This window comes from Adiantum capillus-veneris, chromosome 8 (assembly GCF_014529385.1).
Source record: "Adiantum capillus-veneris isolate H3 chromosome 8, ASM1452938v2, whole genome shotgun sequence".
In the NCBI taxonomy this organism is placed as follows: domain Eukaryota; kingdom Viridiplantae; phylum Streptophyta; class Polypodiopsida; order Polypodiales; family Pteridaceae; genus Adiantum; species Adiantum capillus-veneris.
Window position 1 is genome coordinate 142,929,831 of NC_140938.1, and position 6,879 is coordinate 142,936,709.

Below are 6,879 nucleotides of genomic sequence, written 5' to 3' on the forward strand. Positions count from 1 at the left end.
CAAAGCTCAGGCTCCCCTTGAGTTGCTGATCACTTTGGCATACTCAGAATTTAGTTTGGAGTCCCTAATCACTCAAAAGACATCCTACGCGTAGGATGTCTTTTTGGCTTGTTTAACCCCAGATTTGTCCCGCAGCTTCCCCTTGATGTCAGTAACCCAGTGGTATGCTTAGATTTTGGTTTGGATGTCAAAAGTCCCAAATTTCAGCTATTTTTGCTTTTTCAGTCAAACGTGCTAAAGTCCGCTTTGAACCCAATTTTCAGTCACTCAATATATCATGCAAGACATGCTCATGCAACCATCTTATGGTTTTGGTCCCAAAATAATGTTTTGACACTATTTGGGTAGGATTTCTGGAAATTTCAGTATATCTGGCCTTATCCTGTCAAGATATGGCCAAATTTCCACTTTCCACTTGAAATTAGGGTAAACCCTACCTTTTGAACACACTGGTCAACTCAAAATCCCAAAATTCCTCCCAGATTAGCCTGTAGACAACCTACGCACTTGCTTAAAATTAAAGTTTTTTTCTGACAGGAATGCTCCTGATGCTTTGTAGATCTATCATAAACACTCACAGTAACTTTTGGACTTAAATTAGGCTTTCAAACACACTTTTGCGTCTTTTTGCGTCTTTTACAAACTTGTAATGATTCTACCAAGCAAGTGTACATCCATGAAATGCTCTAGATCCTGAATCATGATGTCCTACTTACTCTACTCCTACCTATCATGTGAAATGGTGATAATAGTGTTTTTGGTTGCTTTTTGGCCTCTCCGGACTCTCAAGCTCTCCTCTCACTGCTTCTACCACTCCAACTCCTACTCTAGGAATCGACTACTACCTAGAACTACCTAAGTCAACCTCGTCTACCTAAGTCGAAGGATCTAGGCCAGACACACGCTTCCTAGACTCCCTCTAAGACCTAGAGAGTCCTCCACCCTCTGATCCTATCTAAATGTAAAGTGAGACTCTTGGCAAGCCAAAAATCCCAATCCTCAAGGATTAGTCTCGGTCACCTACCTAAGGTTTTCGTCCTCGGCAGCGGCGCCAGTGTTGGACGGATACGCCGCGACGGACGTCAACACAGCGAGAACTCACCTAACATGTAATGTCAGCTAAGGACGAAGCTCAACCCGCAGGCGCGTGGAAGCAAGTATAAGGTGTCAACCTACAATTGAACGACTCCGAACTAATTCCTACAGAGGTCTCTACCAATTGTCTAAGTCACAACCTTCAAGAGTGCAAGAGAGGAAACTTCCTACAATGCTTTCTAGAGCCGAACACCCATCAAACAATCTCGAAACACCATAGAAATTGAAGGAGACCCTACTAATACCAATAGATCACTCGCCCTAAGGTCTATGAACCAAAATCCCGACCCAAAACACTCGGTGCAGAAACACGTAGGATGTCTGGCCGAAATCTACAGGTCTTCGTTTCCGAAATCTAAAGTGCCTAATGTGTAGTTCTACTCAATGTGAACGCGTGGATATTCTGCAATGCAAAATCGGACAACGTATGCTCACCCAAACAACCGATGAAGCTCATAGAAGGAGCTCGCAAAGCCGGACCGTACGTGCGCAATGTTGGTATTGGCGTGTAGCTCTAGTCGGGGGCAACACGCTGCACTTCTCTGCACTCGATTCCGACCACCAGAGCACACGTAGCATCAAGACGAAGCTCACACTCTCTCTCTCGTACACAGTACGCTCACTCACAGACTTCCCACTTGTTTTTTAAAATGACAAAAGGTTTTCCATTAAGGTCAAAAAGTGGTATATATACCTTACAACTTCTCAAACCCTAAAGTTCCAAAATCAACCATCTACTCAATCTAACTATCAAAACTGGGATACAATCTGAAAACTTCTGTAAGTCCCAATATTTACAAGGTGAAAAATCAGGTTTTCCTCATTGAATGAATAAAAATAATAGTCCTTCAAGTAGTTAGATGCCGTGGGGTGTGTCCAGCTTCTAACACAAGCATAGGGCCACCAGATCCAAATGGCACAGGACCCTAAAACATCATATATGAGGTCAATCTATTTTGCAAGCAAAGTGTGACTCCTGCAACAAAGGGATACACTGACATGGAAAAAGTGGTATTTGCAATCTTGTTTGCTATAAGAAAGTTTCGATCATACCTTCTTCCTACACCATTTGTTTTTCTCACCTTGGAGCACAATCTACCATATGTAGTACAACACATGAGTCTCGCATCTATAATAGCAAAGTGGGTGCTTGAGCTTTAGGATTTTGAACACACCTTCCTTGTAGAAGATATCACAAGAGCAGGTCTTGCAAACAATCTCACCTACAAAGTAAGATAAAGAAAAGGATCGTAATTGCAAAGAGAGGAAGGCTCAAAATAGCTCAAACAAAAGGAGATTCACAATGCCCATACTTTGTGCTTTGAGAGGGATTACCAATGACAACACAACAAAGCAACATGGGGAATCATCATTTTGAAATCACAAGTGGTAATGGTCAAGAAAGGTATCACCCTACCAAATGTTTATTCTAGGTATGTTGCTTTAACCCTTAGATTAGAAGAATGCAAAGAATTAGGCATACCAAAGCTTATTATAAAAGATGATTCTTTGCTAGAGATCATGCAAATCCAAGGGACTTGGAAGTACAAGAATTGTACATTGTTTGAGTGGCTTAACTGTGTAAGATCCTTGATGAAGGGTTTTGAAGCTACACAGGTACAACATGTTGTGAGAACTCACAACAAGGAAGGAGGTGTGAAACCTAATGAACCCAAGTATCAAGGTCAAGAAGAGCTAAAAGACATTCTTTTCTTCCTACAATCACGTGAGTGCCCCAAACACTTAGATAAGGTGCAAAGGCATAGACTAGTTAAGAATGTCACACCTTACCAATTGATTGGGGATGACTTGTGTCACAAAGGGAAATATTTGGTCTTAAGGAGAGTACCAAGTGTGAAGGAGATAGAGAACATGTCATGATGATATTTGTGGTGGTCATTTTTCTCAAGATATTACAAGTAGGAAGATTGTACAAGCAGGATTTATTTGGCCATGCTTACATCGTGATGTCCAACAATGGTGTAAGGCATGCAAGTATTTCCAATTTGCTAGGGATAAATGACTAACATACGAGCCTTGAGTCCCAATAATGTCCTATGGCCCTTTTGAAAAGTGGGGTGTGGATGCAATAGGCCCCCTACCATGTGATGCATGGTTTTTAGGACCCCTTCTGAAGATGCAATAAAGGCACAGTCAGTTGTTGGGGAGATGAGGATACTCTAGTCCAAGGGATCTCGAAAGAGAAGAAAAATCTACTTCACAAGCACCAAAGAGTAAAAAGTGCCATGGACAGAAGACACGTGGGAACGAGCTCTTATGCATGCCTACAACCTATATCTTACAGAATAGCCCATTCTAGGTGTGAATTTCTAGTGAAATTTACACGAGGATGTTCGTGTGGACTCACAGCACAGCATACTCCGTTTTCACTTTTTTACCGACAGTAAATATTTTTTACCACAGTAAATATTTTTTTACCTACAGTAAATATTTTTCACCTACATGGTAAATATAAATCACTTTTTACCTACAATAACTTTTTTTACCCATGGTAAATATTTTTTACTGCACCATAAGTATTTGGTAGGTAACAGTTCACTGTTACTAGAAGCAGTGATTGGGCATCAACAATGCAGTCACAGGAGGAGAAAAAGGGAAAATCTTATGGTAAAGGTGAGTCAACAGGGATAAAGACTTTTGAGTTGAAAAGAGACATGCTGATTTTTTCAAAGAACACATGTCAAAAGAAGCCATGGTTGAGGATTTTTTGAGAATTTGATATTCAGGAGGACCCAGCTGCCACCTCCCCCCCGCAGGTCCCCACCTGACATGTGCAGAACCTCCAGTTTCAACAGCCACCTTACCTGCTCTTAAATCCTGGTCAAGGCCTTATCCCCATGTGTCACAATCAGAAAAATCAGCATTTACCCTCCCCTCTTACATCACTCTAGAGAATATCTTGATGGTGACATATCAAGTGACCTCAATCTGTTGACCACCCTAAGCAAAAAGTAACCCCAATCAACGGATTTAAGCATGTTTATCCCTAATCCTAAACCCTCTCAGAAACCTATATAAGGAGGCCTTCTCTCACTCAAAACCAACACTTCACCCACTTCACCAAGCAACGAAGCTATGACGACATTGCTCACAACGAGGAGCTATGGATGGAGCTCTACTCTCTCTCTCTCCCTCTCTCTCTCTCCCTCTAGTATGCTACATTACTAGCCCTAAAACCTAAATAAGGAGTCTTCTCTCATGCTCCATGGCCACCATCCTCGCCATCATTCTCTAAGGTATTGATGTGTTGCTAGTAGGATCATACCTACTTGCTGGGTTGATTGTTTTTGACAAGGGGTTATGCCATCCTTGGCTTGCTTCTCTATATCCTTGTTATGTATGATCAGATGCCGTTGTATTGTTAAGCTGATGTCTTGTGTATATATATGCTACATAAGGTCCCTAAGCTTCGTTTCTATGTGTTTTGCCATATGTTTTGATGCCATCCTAATGCCAGAAGTCTCACTTGCCTATGTGCACTATGTGTGAGGTCCCTAAACCTCTTAATTTAGGGTGGTGCCCCCTTTGTTTTGTTCTTTGCTTGTTTGCATGAGGCGTGGTTTGTGGAGTGTGCACGAGTACAGAGGCCACCCGATTGCACTGCTCTTTTTCCCGCTATCATTTTGGTGCCCCCACGGAGGAGGGCTACACAGACCTTCAGTCCACAAGCAATGAAGATGTGCAATCTACAACATGGACGAATCGCGTGAGTAGTTTGCAAATTGGAGAACAGAAGAGGAGGAGGCTTTAGAGGCCTTAAAAGCTTTCATCGAGGTTTTGTTACCAGGTTTCAGTGTCATTGAAATTCAAGAAGTAAGTTCTTCTACATGCCTTGTTCGTGATCGTCGCCAACGAAGGAGAGTAAGAAGAAGAGCTTGATATACCTCTCCTCTCAACCTATGAGTGCTCCAGAAACCTCCAACGCACACGAGCTTGAAATATTCTACATCAACATACACGAAGGTACTGTGACACACATTAAGGAAAGAGAAAGCATCACCAGACCTCTCTTTCCTGAGGAGCCGACTAAGAGGAGGAAGATCACCTCTACACCTAAGTGGCGCAACGCCGCAGCGCGTGCTCAAGCGTAAGGTAACATTTGGCTTAATCTCATTAATAAGGGATTACATGACCACTACAGGCAAGAAAAAGGCTAGTGAGCAACCAACTTCAACCTCCAACTTGCAACCACGACTCTCACCCCTAAATCCTCCTGAAGCAAAGAGGCGAAGGCTTGCCTACAAGATTGCCGCCCGTCTGCGAGTGCTCCCAGTGCACTTTGTGAATCCAGACACCACCAATCCCAAGCCAACCTCCTGTCCGCATGAAGATCACTTTGGATATTGTCCAAAGTGCTTTGGAGACCGGGTGAAAAGCCTCCCTGCCCTACCTTTGCTGCTAATTTTCAAGAAGTTATCTCAATCTAAGGAAACTATCTTAGTTGATGATGTGCTGCACATTAATGGTGTCACTTTCATTCGTCACACTGATTATGGTAATAGCATCCAATTGTTGCTTGCTAAAAGGCTCAGCATTGTACAAAGTGTTGCCATCACGCCTTACGTCTTCACAGATGCATCAGGAAGAGTCGAAGTGATCCGAGGTGCTGACCTTCTGTGGCTGATCAGGCTCATTGGTCCCAAGGTGGTGCAACTAAGCTAGGCTCTTGTGTGTAAGTATGGATGCCAATAATGAGAATGATGATCCCCGCATGTTTCCTTTCCATTTTGTGCGTCATATCCGTGTGAATATTTGTATTGATAGAAAAATCTTTTATCAGCAAAGAATAGCCCTGTTTTTTGGAGCCGAGAGACTTGGGGAAATCTTGCGCTCTCCTCATCTTGTCATTCTACCCTTACTAGACTATTACCATTCCTTTGATGTGTCGATCTTCATCCTATTTTGAGCTAAGTTGTGCTAAAGCTCCAAATTGTAATTACCATACTCTATTTTAAAATAAATTGGAGCTGTTTGTGTAATTGTTTACTCTCTCACTTATGGCCTTCCCTAATTTTTATGGTAAGCCTGGAGAGGTTGCTCCAGACTTTTTGGATAATTTGGAAATGGCCTTTCTGGTATCGGGAAGGGATGATGAAGCTACTAAGTTAAGGGCCTTTCCTTTGGTCTTGAGGGAAGGTGCAAAATTATGGTATCAAACTTTGGCACCTGAAGAAAGAAGAGACTGGGAGTCCTTAAAGATGGCCTTCATCGAAGAATTTCGCCACCATGAGCCTCCAGAGGAGATATGGAGACAGCTCTTAGAGCTACGCCAAACATCACCCAATGACTATAGAAGCTATGAAGGAAAGTTTTCCAACCTGTGGGAGAAATGGTGTGCATCACTAGGTGAAGGACAAAGGGCGCCAGAATGCCTAAAGAAGGACTGTTTCCTAGCAGGGCTTTACTCCATCCTTCGAGAAAAGGTAAAAGGTAAATTCCCAGATACCTTTGATAAAGCTATGACTTATGCAAGGGAGAAGGATAGGAAGTTAAAATTCCAAGCTCAACTACAAGGGGGAATGGAGCCTCCACCGCTAGCTCAACCTACGGCAAGGGTAGTAGCAGGGACAGGAGCAACATACCAAGAGTCCTCTCAACAAGAATTACTTCAACAAATCACCAATCAACTAGAGAGCTTGTCCATCAATCTGGTTCAAGGTGTAAGGGCTCCCCAGCCAGGAAATGAACGAAATAGACAAGAAGGACAAAGGCAAGCACGTGAGTACATTTGCTACAACTGTGGAGAGGTAGGTCACGGCATGT